General features: G+C 51.1%; 1 long non-coding RNA gene across 1 annotated transcript; it reads right to left on the bottom strand.

Annotated features, from left to right (window-relative positions):
- Positions 1-10,217: 10,217 nt before the first annotated feature.
- LOC136024443 (uncharacterized) lies at positions 10,218-14,313 on the bottom strand. The gene is made up of 3 exons (XR_010616828.1): positions 13,079-14,313; positions 11,323-11,429; positions 10,218-11,188 (listed from the first exon to the last, which is right to left on the bottom strand). It is a non-coding gene; the product is annotated as an uncharacterized LOC136024443 (long non-coding RNA).
- Positions 14,314-14,933: the final 620 nt, after the last annotated feature.

The following is a 14,933-nucleotide window of genomic DNA, read 5'->3' as shown; positions in this document are numbered from 1 at the left end:
CATGAAGCTTCCTGACCAGGGAAGTAGCTACTGCAGGAAATGTGTTGTTTCCGAACAAACTGACTCTTCCAAAATGACAATCTTACCTATTACAGTGAGCTTTTTCAAGGCAAAGCCTTTGCCAATAGCTCCTGATTGTGAGGTGGACAATGCGGAGGGATGGGAGAGACGCTGGGTTGTTTTAGTGCTTGAAAGCCAAATGCCGAGGATGCCACAGAGAAGGTGCAGTTGCTTCTGCGTGGTAAAGAGGTCCGGGTGCCCCAGTGTCAAGCACTCAGATAGATGTTCAAAAGGGAGTCTGGACATAACGTTATGAGGCAAGACTATATGACAGTGAAGAGGGTAAAAAGAACAATTCAGGGCTAAAGCCAGGGCTAGTTTAAGCTCTTGGGTATATTAGACCTGCCCAGTTCTGGTTTCCTACAGGTTCCTCTGAAGCTTTTAGTACAGCAAAAGGATGCTGGAAGAGAGGAGCCTCCTGCTGTTCAGCCTCCCCCATCTGGGGAGGTGACTTTTTGTAGTTTAATAGGAAGTTGTCAGTTTTCAAGCCTGTCAGTGCAGTGCCTTTCTCCCACAGCGAGTAGCTCATTTCAGCAAGGACTTATTCCTGGCGGATATGAAAGAGAAAAGAGGTTCTTTTTTCTTTAAAGGAGAGAAAAAATACTCCTCCTGACGGGATCCCAGGGCAGGCATTGGGCTCTCAACAGCTGGGAGAATTCCCTGGGAATGTAAATCACAGTGATGCCAAAAGCAGCATGTGCTGGGAGATGACATAGAAAGGCAAGGCTTTTGATGAGACCTAGGGCTGCCCCATCAGGAATGTGTTCTAGCACCGCAGGTGCTTGAGGAAGGAGCCCAAGATCAGGGGATGCTTGGAAGTGTCTGTTCTCTCCCCTTGGAGCTCCTGGAGGTTCGTGCTCTGCCCAGCACCTCTCCTCCTTCCTATTGCTGTTGGCTGAATTTTGTTTCTGTTTCCTTTTCACTTGGAACACGGTGAGAGGAGGGGAAGCAGCTCTACCGAGCAATTCCCAGCGTGCTTCCCTGTCTGTCTGCTCCATGTAAATTGTTGTTTTTCTTAGGGATGAAGGCAGCAGATAATTCCTTTAAGTGGCAATTAAGCCCCAGGTGGCTGCAGAGCCGCAGCTTGAGCCACAGGCTTCCCGGCTTCGCTAAACCAGGAGATGGTTTTCATGCCTTTGTTTTGTGTCTGGTGGTGATCGCAGCCTCGCTCCTCCAGGGGAGCCCAAAGCGAGTGGAACAGCAGGGAAAGGACAAACTCAGGATGCTCCATAAACTGGCACTGCTCTCTTTCTGAATGGCCCCATCAAGCAGGGAATGGCTTCCTCCCAGGCCTGATGCGAACACCTCGTGTTTCACCTGCAGCACCTCTGCTCTCCCAGCACTGAGCCCAGTTCCATCTCCTTTTACCCCTGCTGTGCTGGCAAACGTTGGAAAGAGACTTTGGATGGTGTTGGATGGAATCCTGTGGGCTGATGGAGCAACGCTCGCACTCCAAAGCTCCAAGTGAGTCTCATCAGCTGATGTCTGGGATCGCTTTGACTCATTGGTTAATGAGGTTAATGAGGGCACCTGGATGAGCCATCTGATACGAAAGGGGACCTGTGGAGCCGTGGTGATTGCTCAAGATGACACAGCAAAGCACAGACAGAGCTGGGAGCAAGCAGAGCACAGGAGGGCAGGGCTTTATCTTCAGGCCTCCTCCAGGTCTGGAGTCGTGCACCCTTTGGAGCAAGTGGATGGACTCAGCCATGAGCTTGGCTCAAGTTAGGTCTGGTGCTGGGCTTGTGCAACAGGGAGATCCAAGAGGACAGCATGGAGGCAGGGCTGGAAATGTTCTCCACTGCCTGTGGGGCTCAGGAACCTTAAGAGAACTTCAAAGCCTACCCACACCTCCATATGCAAAGAAACATGAAACACAGAGGATCTCCCTTTCCCAGCCAGGCTTAGTATCAATGGCATCAAACAGTGGGATGTACCCATTTCTACCTGCTTTTAATGATTTATCACCCCTGAATTATGCACCATTGGTGACAGTAATGCTCTCTGATTTGGACAGGAGGATGGAATTATGTCCCTCTCTGTTTGGTGTGCTAACAGAATCAGTTAATACTTTGTCTTGCGTGGCTTATCTTAGCTAGGCAGCAGCGTTTCACCTCCTCTGTTTCTCTTCCCCCTCCCTGCCACAACTGAAATAATTTGATTTTGAGCTGTAGTTGAAGCAGAACTCACCTCAAATCAGATTTCAGATTCCTTGACCGGAGTCTGATCTCAGTGCTATCAATCTCCACCACGTCTGAGCACAGTCGGTCATGTAATAGGATGGATCAAGCAGGGAGAATGCATTTTGTGGGTCACTGCAGACACCTGCACACAAACACACACACATAATTGAGTCCGTGTGCAAGCCAGCATAGGATAGAGTCAGTGAGAAAGTGCTTCCCGCATGCTCCTGGGCCCCATGCTGTGGCTTTAGGTCCCTGCAATCCCTACAGAGAGTGCGGTTGTGCAGAGAAGCCTTCCTGTGGGACACTGCGCTGGGTTAGACTCTCTACGTATGGCATTGTTCACCTTCTTTTATCCCCTATTCATGGTTGGTTGTTTTCTCTTCACGTGTGGCGTCAGAAATCTGTTTGAACAGCAGCGACCCAATCCAAATGAAAGGAGATGTTGCTTTTGGAAGATCCAACAGAAGACCGAACAGAACTGATACTAAATCATGACTTAGGTAGATTTTTCTTGCACCTCTTTTCCTTGATTTTTTTTGCACCTCTTTTCCTTGATTTTTTTTGCACCTCTTTTCCTTCTTTTTAGGTTTTCTTGCCTTTTTCCCCCCTTTCCTGTCTATTTTCCTAACCTTCATTAAAACGTGCTGGGCACCAAATTGTAATGAAGGGCTGGACTCATCCTTTTTGTTCATGGCAAAACCCAAGCGGAACAGAACTCTAAATGGGCTCTGGTTGAGCCCCATCTCCCTCCATAAAGAGTGTGATAAATATCAGCCACATTGATTTTCCTTCCCCATGAACCCTTTGCTATTTGTTCTGGTCTAAGCACACTGGGTTTTCCTCTGAGGTTTCTTTTGCTTTAACTGTCGTGTTATCTGTTGTTGCTGTTAATCTGTGCTGAGTGTGTAATTGAGATCCTAAGAGGGAGGTTAAGAGAAAACCCCCCCAGGAGGACATTTGACCTACATGGGGAAAGAGAACAAATAAATAACCCAAGCCATTGAGGCCAACTGCTCCCTTTACCTGGTGGAGCCATTTCCTTTATCAAGGGCTCTCATCCACCCCAGGCTTAGCTCTTTCTGTAATTAGTTCTAGGTATGTGTTTTTTAACCTCCACTTGATGTCTGCACTGATTTCTTCGCCTTGGGGGGATATTTGCCAGTTGATTCCGCAGGGTTGATTTTCCCATTACCCGCAGCTGGCTGCTGAACTGGTGTTCCAGTCGGGGATGCTGTCGGCAGAGGTAGGACGTGGCCCCTTTTCCCATCTGCACGCTGCCGTTTAACCTGGCCCAAGTGGTGCAATGCGGGGAGGATGTGATATCCCAAAGCACAGACGACAGCTCCTTCATTCCCCTTGCGTTTCCCAGGGAATGAGCCATGAAAGCCTCCTGAGAGCCTGGCTGGCACAGGAGTGTTCACCCAACCTCAGGCACTGCTCTCCACCGGCCAGCTGATCCAGGCAGTCTGTGTCCTGAGCACTTGAACTTCCCGTCTCCCCTGTCTGGCTGCTGCCTCAGGGATGTATTGCAAATCCATGGAATCCATTATTGCCTGCTCGCTGTACCAGTTCCCAAATCTCAGCAGATAGAGTTCTTAGTGTTTTCTTAATGTCTCTTTGTAGTCTATTAGAGGCCTAGGAGGCATGAGGGGGAAATGAGAATGTGACTCAGAAATCCCTGCTCTGAATCACGTGCTTCCTTTGCAATCTCTTCTGTAACCAGACTATTAAAAGCAAATTATCTGAGCCAAGTGGCACCGCTGAAGCTCACTTGAAGGGGGAGGGAAGTAACGCTTGCCTCTGGTGGCTCCAGATGCAAGCAGCTGAGTTCTGCCAGTCTCATCTGCCTCTCTCTGCCCATACTGGGGCAGTTGTGGTCATGGTTGGCTTGAGTTTCCCTCCAGACCTGAGGAACAAGTGCTGCAGCGTGGGGATGTCTTCATGCTCTTGGTGTGAAGATGGAGAGGAAGAGGTGAGGGAGGTGGACGCGTGAGCCAGCTCTGCTCTGCCTGAAGAGCCCTTCGACGGAGAAGACGTGAGATGACAGCTCTGTTTGCTGTCATGTTTCCATGGTATCTCCATCACGCCTGTTTCCAGGGATATCTAATAAACTAGAGCAAATTGGGATGAGGGATTATCAGGCGTTAAATGGTGCTACTGAGCCAAGCTTCTCGCTCCATTCGTTACCATGGATGTCTATGTTCTCCCTGGGACTGACTGTGCTCCAAACCAAGGCAAGGGGAGGAGGTGCTGCTGGCGTGTCTGTGCCTGTGTTAAACACTTGGGGCTCCTCCAGGTCCTGACTTGTCTCTGGGCGAAGGTCAGGCCCTGTTTCTGTTGAAGCGATTTCATATCTCTCCCTAGGGTCTGGACCAAACCTTTAAGGAATTAGACTCTGCTTCAGTTCATACAAGGGAGCTTAACCTCTCAAAACCTCCCCTTTGATCCCTCCTATTCTGTTCAGGAATTCAGCGTTTCTATTGACTTTTCACGGAGAGTGGACGTACCCATGTAAAAAACCTTGCTGCTGAAGGTTTTATAGAAGTAATATTGACCTTCCCGTAGAAGCTGAAGAGAATGGAACGTCCTGTAAAGCTAAACTAAAATTGTAGTTGACGAGTTCTATAAAATGCTTATAGATTTTTATTTTCTCCTACTTTGGCCAAAACATCCTTTTTTCCCCTCAAAGGCCACAGATAGAACATTCACAGAGAAGGAAGAAAATGCTCGCTTGAAAGATGTTTGTGCCGGCAAATCACTGCAAATTTGGAAGCTCCCAGATGCATCTAAATAAATAATAGCAGAACTTTGGCTGCACTTACAAAAAAATACATTGGATTTATGGGCTTGTTTCAGGTATAAAAGGGATCTAAGTTCAGCTGCTGAGTATTTACAAGCTCTCCGTAGTTGACAATGGAAGCAGTACCTGTGCAGTCTTGTGGGAAGGAAATCCAGGTCGCACCCACTCCAAAACCAGGTCAAACCCTGTTTTTCTTGGCAAGCCTCTGGCTGCTGCAGTCGGGCCCCGCTGGGGCCACAGGCTCCTGGATCCTCCTTGAGGTGGTGCGGATTTGTAGCTGGTGACATCGGTTTCTTCCTCAGGTGAAAAGGTCTCTGCACACTGGGAGAAAAGCAAGGGTTCAGGGTTAGGTTGGGCCTGGAGGGATACCAGGTCTACCTTGACATGGTGGTGGGCTGGACACGGTCTGCGCTGTTTCTGAGCTGGTGCCTGGAGGGATCCCATAGCTTCCCATGCCTACTTTGAAAAGGTGCAGGAAAATGCCAATTCTTCCTAAAAGCAGCTCAGATCTTCTGTTGCTGCGGCTCACTGTCCCCTGTGGCTCATATCCTGACAAGAGCTCATCACTTATCAGCACCGCTTGCCCTAAAACCTGCAAACCATCCATCAAGCTTCTTGCCTCCCTCGAGTGGGAACATCAGCGATCAGAGAATGTCTTAAAACAAGAACTGGATCTTTATTTGCTTTGTGGCTCTCAGCTTCGTGTTTTCCAGGTTTTCTGTCACGGAGCGAGCACAGAAATGCTCCTCTCAGTTTTATTAAAGAAAGCTGAGATAATCTGTGTCACAGGAGACTGAGCACCGCAAAAGGTTTCCAAAGAGCTAGAAGAGCTAGCACCTAATACACTGTGGCCACAGCAACCTGTTGTCTGAGATAGCCTAAACCCACTGGTGATTACAATGCACTTAAATATCCAGTAATTAAAAATGTATAAACTCTTACCGAGTGCAAGCTTCATAAAGGACATGATCCCTGCTTCCCTCAGAAACCTCTTTCTTCCCACGGAGTCTTTTATTTCCCTATCAGCTAAGTCTTCTGTTTCTGTCTTATCTCAGCCCCTGATGGCTTTACTCCGTTCCTCCTCTGTCATTTGTGGCTGGATCTGGAAACATTTCTCAGGCCGTTTGACTCATCCATCATTTAGATAATCAGAAGAGAAAAAAAAACCCACCCCGGTTTCTAGCTATGAGCATCCATAAAAAGCATCAAGGAAAAAAAAAGTCCTCACCTTGAACTTCCCTTCCTGCTTTTCTTTTCATTTAATCGGAGAATCTGACTTGACAGTCTTTGCTCTGGCAAAAGTCCCACTGAAGTTATTAAGGGCAAGAGCTTGTCAGGATTAAGAGGAAGGATTTGAAATATCTGTGACTGATAGCGATATCCCCAGTTCTATTAGGCTGGATAAGTATTCGCAAAGGACATTAACCCTGGTGCCTTGAGCCAGCTGCTGCCTGCCCAGGGGGGAAAGGAGATGGCGATTCCAATGGGGACACCACTCCATAGTTGCCTGTAATAAGGTTTTGCATCCTTTCCCCTGCAGAGCTGAACTCAGCCCACTTCTTAAAGTACCCATTTGACCACCAGAAACAGGGTGCTGTTACACACGGATGGGCAGCGAGGAGCTTAAATGGGAATTAAGACTTGAAAGTTGAGTCTTGGCGTGCTGGTGTCCATCAGAGCAACGCCAGTGCAGCCCAGTCAGGCAGTTACTGCCTGCACTGCTGCTTGGGGGGCTGGAGATGGAAAGGCCGCCTAAACTGCACTGCAACCAGTCTGGGAGCTGGAGCCCGCAGCAGCACTGCCATCGGAGATGGCTGTAAGCTGCAGTAATGTTTGCTACCTTCCAGCAGCTCAGCATCCCTTTCCTACTGCTGTGAGCTTCTACTGCTCCTCTGCTCCCATTTCTCAGGGAGTGACCGTTACCACAGGTCAGACATTTCACTTGGCCCATTGGGCAAAGGGACAAAGGTGAGTGGGCCAGGAAAGGAGAAATCAAGACAGAATCTGTTAATAAAGCTTTTCTTGCATCTTTTTATGCTGCCTTGAGCCTGCAATACTGGACAGATTCAGGCATCATCCATATGCCCAGCTGGGCACGGTGGAGGATGCTTTCCGCCTACCTGCTTCAGAGCAGGCAGGCAGCAACCTGTGCTCAGTGCAGTGAATCCAAGCGCTGCTCCTCCTCTGCAGCAATTCCTGCCCTGCCACACACGGCATCTCCATGCGCATGGGACTCGCCATCCCTGTCGTCAGGGGGAGGTCACAGTAATGTGGATGTTAAAAACCAAATAAACACGGAAACAAACTGCAATCCAACATAGCATTTCGGAGGCTGTGTGCCATTCCTGCCACCCACCACCATTCATAACTAATTGGGGCTTTGTTAGATTCTCTCACCCAGTGACAGATAAATACTAAACTCCACTGGTTAACAATAATCACCCTAATTATGCCAAGATGACATTTACAATACAGGCAATTGCTAATCCATTACCTCACTCTGCTGAATACTCGAACACTCAAATTAAAAGTTATTCACCCACAAAGAACAATGTTTTAGTAGCTGATACAGCTTGGCAAAGGAATTTATTAAGGTAATTTGCAGTTTTGCCATAAATAAAACATTCTCGAGTTCCCCCCCCTTCCCTAATATAATCTCTTGTGCTAAATAGGGTTTTTTCTCCTCTCTTGTAGTGCAGTTGAAAGAATAATAATTGAAACTGTCAGAGTTACTTATTTAAATTTGCTTACCTTGAAGACAACAGAGAGCTGCTCTTCCACCCCTTCGGGTTCTTTCTGGAGTACTGGGGTGATACTTGTGGTTTGGGATGTGTAGGAGGTCACTGCAGGAAAACCCTTCCCAACGTGGGGTTTCGATGAAACCCAATGAAGGCTCTGAATGCATCAGGGTGTTGTGACCAGGGTGGAGATGTGATCGATTGGTCCAGGGTGAAAAACCAGATGGGACCGGCAGGACTCTGGGCTCCTCATCAGAAAGGTGCTGAGGAAGAAGCAAAAGGGCTTTGAGTCTCCTTAAGCACAGGGTAAATGCTGAGGCTGCTGCTTAAGTGATGTCTCAAACCAAAGCCAAACAAGAACCCAAATGGAGCTGCCTGTGTATCCCAGCCTGTGGGGAGCAGCAGTGGCATGGGCAGAAAGGAGATTTATTCCAAAACCTGGGGGCCTTTTGCTTCCAGTAATCTCTTTCCTGACCCTTCTCCCAGCATTAAAACACTCACAAGATGGGAAAAGACCCCTCAGTTTCATTACCTAGGAAGGGAGTGATCCCACTGGCAAATACTAATGGAGGGAGGAAAGGGTTAAACAGACCCAAGAGAAATCAAAGCTGGGTTGCATTGCACCTGGTGCTGGCAAAGCCTCTGCCAGCAGCAGATCCAGCTGAAGGATGGAGCAGAAAGGGACATGTTGGGGCTTGGTTTTTACTGTTATCACAGCAGCTATGGCCAAAGCTATCTGCAATAAAGCAGCGAGCCACAGCGAGCCAAGAGTCCCTGCTAGCGCATCCCCACTCCATGCTGGCCACCTGCAGCAGCACGGCCAGCATCCCCATGGATGCCACCATCGACCACGCTGCTCACAGGCCCCAGCCCTCCATGGAGCCAGCAGCTTGAATGGGAATGTGGGAATTGAGGGCAGCATCCACCAGATTGCTCAGGGCATGGCTATGGGACTTGGGAGCTGCTGTACGTCTGTGTCTCCTGCCCAGGCATTGCATCCCGGTGTAAAAGCCATGCGAGCCATTTCTCTGGGATGTTAAAGCCTTGGCAGCAGGGCAGATGCCCAGGGACCTGGTCGGACAGCCCCCATGCACGTGCAGCTGAGCTCTCCAGCAGACACCCGGGGTCTCTCCATCCTCAGACGCGTTGCATTCACTCTGTTTATGCGGGTTGTCATTGTGGTGAATGAGCTGTGACTCCACATCGTTCTGCCCCATCCATGCGCGCCGCAGTATATGTGACCATCTTTATGATCAGCATCTGGGCTAGGAGAGCAAGGCCTGCTTTGTTCTGCGCTTCTCCACAGTGATTCTGCCCCTGGCTGAAGCAAGGGAACATGCTGGAGAAAGGGAAAGCCCTGGCACTCTGCTTTTTGGACCAAAAGTGCCTACAGCATTAGGGAAGAGCACTGAAATGGTGCAGGGCAGCCACGCACCACACATGCTTTGCATAGAGCCACTCTGGTTCAGTTCCTCCCGGCAGGATGCTCTCTCAGGGGTAGCTCGGATGCTTCTGCCCAATGGAGAGAGGTCGCAGGAAGGCAGCTCTCATACACAGGGATCTGCACCCGCACTCCCCCTTCTCCCCCAGCTCGATTAGGAGACAGCATCCTCCTGCTTGCCTGCTCTGCCTCATGCTCCTGCAGTCTCTCCTGCCCTTCCTTCTGCGGTTGAATGCTAACGCACCGCGCTCCCCTCCATCCCCAAGCTCCCAGCCCTGGGCAGACACTCAGAGCAGGGATGAGGCAACTTCCAGAACCGCTGCTGGGAAGCGAGCAAAGGCAGAGGATGAGTGAGGAAAAGGTGTTCCATGAAGGATAAATCTTCTCACCGAGCGCCTTGTGGGGGTGCTTCTACTCGGAGATAAAGCGGGGTTAATTCGAATGAGTTTTATTCCTTCCCAAAGAGGGTAAAGGAAGCCTGATTAAAGCTGCTTTAATTGGGAATAAGAGAGTTTGCCCAGGGAGTTAATGGCCAGTCACAGGCAGAAAACAAGGGCGGGTTATGCTCGTCCCAGCAGGGCTCGATCTTCAGCACAGAACTTATGATCTGAAAACTGTATTTCACCTCAACGTCTAAACCCGGTTTATCTATGCAATATCCGCCTCTTTACTTGATCCTGGTCGAGGCCACGCAGGACTCTAAGTGTGGAGGCAATAGCAGATGAGAGGAGAATAACTCCTAGCCATGGCTTGGAGGGATGCAGTGCCAGCACCGCCTCAGCTCTGCCGGCTCACCCAGCTCTGGCCCATGTCATCCTGCAGCTACCAAAGTCATACCTTAGGTAAGCGCCCAACTCACACCACTTGTGACTATGATCCCAGTTCTCCCTGTCATTCCTCTTCTATTTTCCTCTTTGTTTTCTCCAGCTTGTTGCCATTAACCCGGTTTGTCATTTCCCCCCTTTACCAAATCCCTGCCTGGTTGAAGCGGTTTCCCTGCGGATGGAAAGCTCAGCCAGCATTCCAGCTCTGCTGCCCATCTCCCTCCCTGTGCAAGATGCCGGGGTTAAACCGTCAGATCCGAACGCAGATGCTTCAGCACTGGAGATGATGGTACGACTCTTCTCTACACCAACTTGAGCAGAGGAAGGCAATGTGCTGCTGGAGAGGATTACAACGCTTGTCCTAGAGCCCAGCATCCACTCCTAAGGAAAGCAGAATGCTCTGCCAGCCTGGAATACTGGTGTCTTTGATTAAACCCCCTCAATTTTGGTGGTGAGAAGCACCCACAGCTCTGCGTGTTTGACCCTCACTTAGCCTCTGACATTAGCAATGCAGAAAACTCGGTCCCACCAAGGCAGGGAGCTGTAATTGCATCTCCACTGACAGATGCTGGTTGTTGAACTGTGAGGAGCAACAGGGGATTTCTTGCTCTCTGTTCTTAAAGGCGCAGCAAGATGCAGCTCCCTCGTTCCTCACCCACTGCAGTGATTGTCTGCCTCTTCCGTACCGAGCTGGATCTTTCTCCTGTGCCAAGCTTCGCTTTGTGGACCAGCGCCTGGTCCTTGTACTGAGAGTGCACAGAAGGGACAGAGAAGAGAGAGGGAGGAAGAGGAGGAGGGAGGAAGGAGTAGCACTAAAACCCAACAGTTTCTCTTCCTCTCATTTTAGGTCACCCAAAGTCTTCCCAACTTTCCGAAAAGGCGTATTGCAAAAAAAGCCCTGTAAATTCATGAACACGCACTTATTACTGAGCAGACAAATTACATCTCTTCCGAAATGTTCCAAAATGCATTCATTTTCAGAGGACATTACTCCCATAATACTGTGTGGAACATTAAATGAGAATTTCCCTGACTTGGCTCCAGAGCACATTTTGATATTTCATAGCCTGACACAGAGCCCAGGGTAACTAATGAAAATCTTCTCCAAAAGTGACAATCTTGTCTAGCAGCCTCGCCTGCTGAAGAGATTGCAACATAAAACAGATGAGTGCCCTGCTTGACAGCTAATTGTGTCGGGCTTAATTACAACAAGCAGGATTTAATCGGCTGTGCCGTGCAGTTTCTTAGGCTGGGGGAACCATCTGGAATGTACCTTGCTCCTAGGCTGATGGAGGGGTGGGAATCACTGCCTTTCAAAGCCGGGGGAGCGCACGGGTTGGGATGCTGCAGTAGTTCCTTCCTCAGCGCGTTCCATTGGAGCTGTTTGATGAATCGGAGAGATGTTTTATGCATACCCGCCCGCTGCTGCCCCGCGAAGACAAGGCTTTGGAAACCTGCCCGGGCTCGATTTGATGAGCCGCGTTCCCCCTCCTTGGCCCTGTGCTGCGGCCAGAGCTCGCCCCAGGGCTGTCGAGTTTCACGTCTTGAGTCACTCTCTCGGTTCTCTGCTTCCCTTGTCCCTGCCCATGGGCAGCCCCAGCGTGGGGCAGAGCCCTGCTGCAGGGACCCTTTGGTGTCGTTGGCCTGTCCTGCTCTGCAGCCTGGCTCGAGGGTCCTGCACACCAGAGAACCAAGAGCTGGGGAGCTCTGCGTACGCTGGCATGGAAACGTTCACAAGGGAAGTGCCTGAAGTCATAGAGTCATGGAACAGTCAGGGCTGGAAAGGACCTTAGGGTCACCCAGTTCCAACCCATGTGTCCCATGGGCAGGGACACCTCACACTAAACCATCCCACCCAAGGCTTCATCCAACCTGGCCTTGAACACTGCCAGGGATGGAGCACTCACAACCTCCCTGGGCAACCCATTCCAGTGCCTCACCACCCTCACAGGAAAGAATTTCCTCCTTAGATCCAATCTAAACTTCCCCTGTTTCAGTTTTAACCCGTTACCCCTTGTCCTGTCACTACAGTCCCTGACGAAGAGTCCCTCCCCAGCATCCCTATAGGCCCCCTTCAGGTACTGGAAGCTGCTCTGAGGTCCCCACGCAGCCTTCTCTTCTCCAGGCTGAACAGCCCCAGCTTCCTCAGCCTGTCTTCATACGGGAGGTGCTCCAGCCCCTGAAGTCAGGGATGCCAGTGGGAAAGAATTGGCTCTTTGCACTGGTGCATATGCTCCTTCCAGGCTGAACATCAACACCAGGGAATACAAGCTAGGGAATACTCCAGCACTGACCCTGGTGAGGCTGACACCACCTCCTGCTGAACTCCGATGGAAACAGGCTCTTGAGAACAACTCCCTGAGATCTGCAGGCTGAAGCACTCCTGCGTTCTCTCCCCCTGAATAGATTTAATACACGGCTGTTAAAACAGTCCTCTCTCATGTCAGAACAAGGAAGGATGGAACACGCATCTCAAAGCCTTTGAAACAACAGCAACAAAAGGCTCTTGCGAGTGCAGGAATGCTTTGGTACCGCGCGCCTGGAAAGAGCTGTGCCCATAGACTGGTCCCTGCAGGCAGGAACAGGGCTGCTCCCATCCCTGGAGCCTGGCAGCCCAAGCAGCACTGCCCCGGAGCACGGAGCAGGCAGTGCCTGGCTCCAGACTGCCCTTGCTTCCCCACATGAGTGCTGGTGCAATGGGGATTTGGCCTCATCCACCCCAGCCTGCACCTGGGCAAAGAGAATCCCTCACTGCGAACCCCTGGGGCAAAGTCAGTCACAAAAGGCACCTCTGAGCGCTCGGTGTCTGGGGCATGCGGGCTGATTCCTCACCTCAGGGCTGTTTTATCCGGCAGTCTCTGCTGCCGGGTAGCAGCAGAACCTGCAAGGGGATTGATGGTGTCCACCCGCTGCTGTTTTCATCTACCAAGAGCTGGCTGAGCCCCAGCAGGGAACTGCCAGGATCCAGCCCCCCTCAGCAGCAGCACAGTCCTCCCCCTCTCCCCAAGCCCCTGTGTTTAACCCCTCACCTCTCCATGGCTTTGGCATCACTTGCTGGGCCCTGCCCTCTGTAGCTGCTGGTGCAGGTCCGGTTCTATTCCTGGCCATAGGGCTCTGATCTGCTCCCCAGGCTCAGCTGCTTGTTTCGCCTTGGCTCCGTGGCAAAGATCCTTCACCTCACGCAGAGTTTTTCTTGGTGTAAATTGACTCGAGGCGTTTTCCTCTTTTTTCCCCTGTTCTCCGTCTGTTTTACCCAGTCTTCTACAGTTTGATCTCCGAGAGGCTGCTGTGAGCTCCCTGCTGGGCTGACATTGATCCCACACCACCCATCTCCTCCTGCGCTGATGGAGCCACGGATGATCACAACGTGGTGTCAGAGCAGTTCCTGCCTCCCCTGCCCCGATGCTGGATTCTGACCAGGCAGCGTGGTCAGGGCATGGCCCCTCAGCACTGAGCAGGAGAGACTCCACAGCACCTTGTACAGGATATGGGATTTTGGGGATCCGCAGGACAGCCTGGGTGAATCCCAGTGCTAAATCCACCCAAAGCCACGCAGGCTGATGAGTAATGATGTCGTAGGATGGATTCATGTCCATGGAAGCAGTGAAGCTTCTTTGAAGGGGGGATGTGAGCCAAAGGGTGGAAGAGCCACTGGAGAACAGCGCATTCAGCCCTGTTCAGGGTGAGGGCTGAGCCCAACCACACTGGTGCTCCGAGTGACCACCAAAAGCAAAGGCCAGGGCTTTGGGCTCATGCACACACTCACAGTAGATGATGCAGGTGGGCTTCAAGCTGGTTTTTCTGCCTGGGGGACTTGAGAGAGCCCTTAGGAAGTTGGAGGGAGCAGGGCAGGGAGCCCGGGAGGGTGCACAGTGGCTCCAGCGCTGCCGTTGCTTCACTCCCACCCTAGCAAGCCTGCACCCTCCCTAAGGAGCTGTTGCGTGTTCACCTGCAAGGAAACTGGGAGCAAGACTGAGCCCAGGCTCCGTGTTCCTCAGCCTCACACCGGATGCACGGAAGCAGAGCTGCTCCCTCAAACGCTGCTCCGGGTCTGCTGACGAGGCTCCCAGCTCTGCCCAGCGCCTGGTGCAGGGCTCTGAAGCGCTCTGTGGGATGCGCGTGTGCATCAACAGCTTCGGAGCCTGCCTGTGAACAAGCAGCACAACCCCTGGTTACAGCAGGCCCGCGGCACCTGCAGCCTTGGGCTCATTCCCAGGCTTCTCGCACGACCTTGGGCAAAGCACTCGACCTTCTATTTTCCTGCCCCTTTGTTCAAATGGGAGCAATGAAACCATCTGTAGGAAACAGCTCCGAGATCTCGGGAGATGCTCCTGCCTCCGCGCTCATCGCAAACCCTCCCTTCTGCTTCTTCCCCCTCTCTCCTCTGTAATTTCCAAGCCCATAACCATTCGCCATCCCCCAACCATTAGTCTCCCTTACGCCCATTTCACAACTGCAAAACCCAAGAAGCAAGGTCAGCCACTGGCAGAGGCAGGAAGAGTGTAAGAACAGCCCATTTTCCATACCGGCATCCCTGCTTTCGACCACCATACCTTCCTCCGCTAGGAAAAGCTATCAGGGGAAGCCAGACTATGAGCATTGTCCACAGTGCTAATCTTCAGAGGACCATATTAGTGCAATTTGATGTCAAGACGCCTTATCTATCATGAAGCAAGGAGTAAGATTAAAGGACTGGAGTTACAAGTGCCTTTTTGTTTGCGCTAACTGGCTGAGTGTCTGCCTGGAAAACAGAGGCTTTCCATCTAAATTACTGTCACGTTTGCCGTGCAGGAGTAGATTGGTCTCAGCACCCTTATTAAAAGGACTTACAAGCCTTCTCCAGCAGTGGCTTGAAACTCTGCAGCTCTCAGGAACAGGGTTGCG

Source organism: Lathamus discolor, chromosome 21 (genome assembly GCF_037157495.1).
Source record: "Lathamus discolor isolate bLatDis1 chromosome 21, bLatDis1.hap1, whole genome shotgun sequence".
Taxonomy (NCBI): domain Eukaryota; kingdom Metazoa; phylum Chordata; class Aves; order Psittaciformes; family Psittacidae; genus Lathamus; species Lathamus discolor.
Note: the sequence above shows the minus strand (reverse complement) of the source record. Positions and strands in the feature narration are given on the sequence as shown.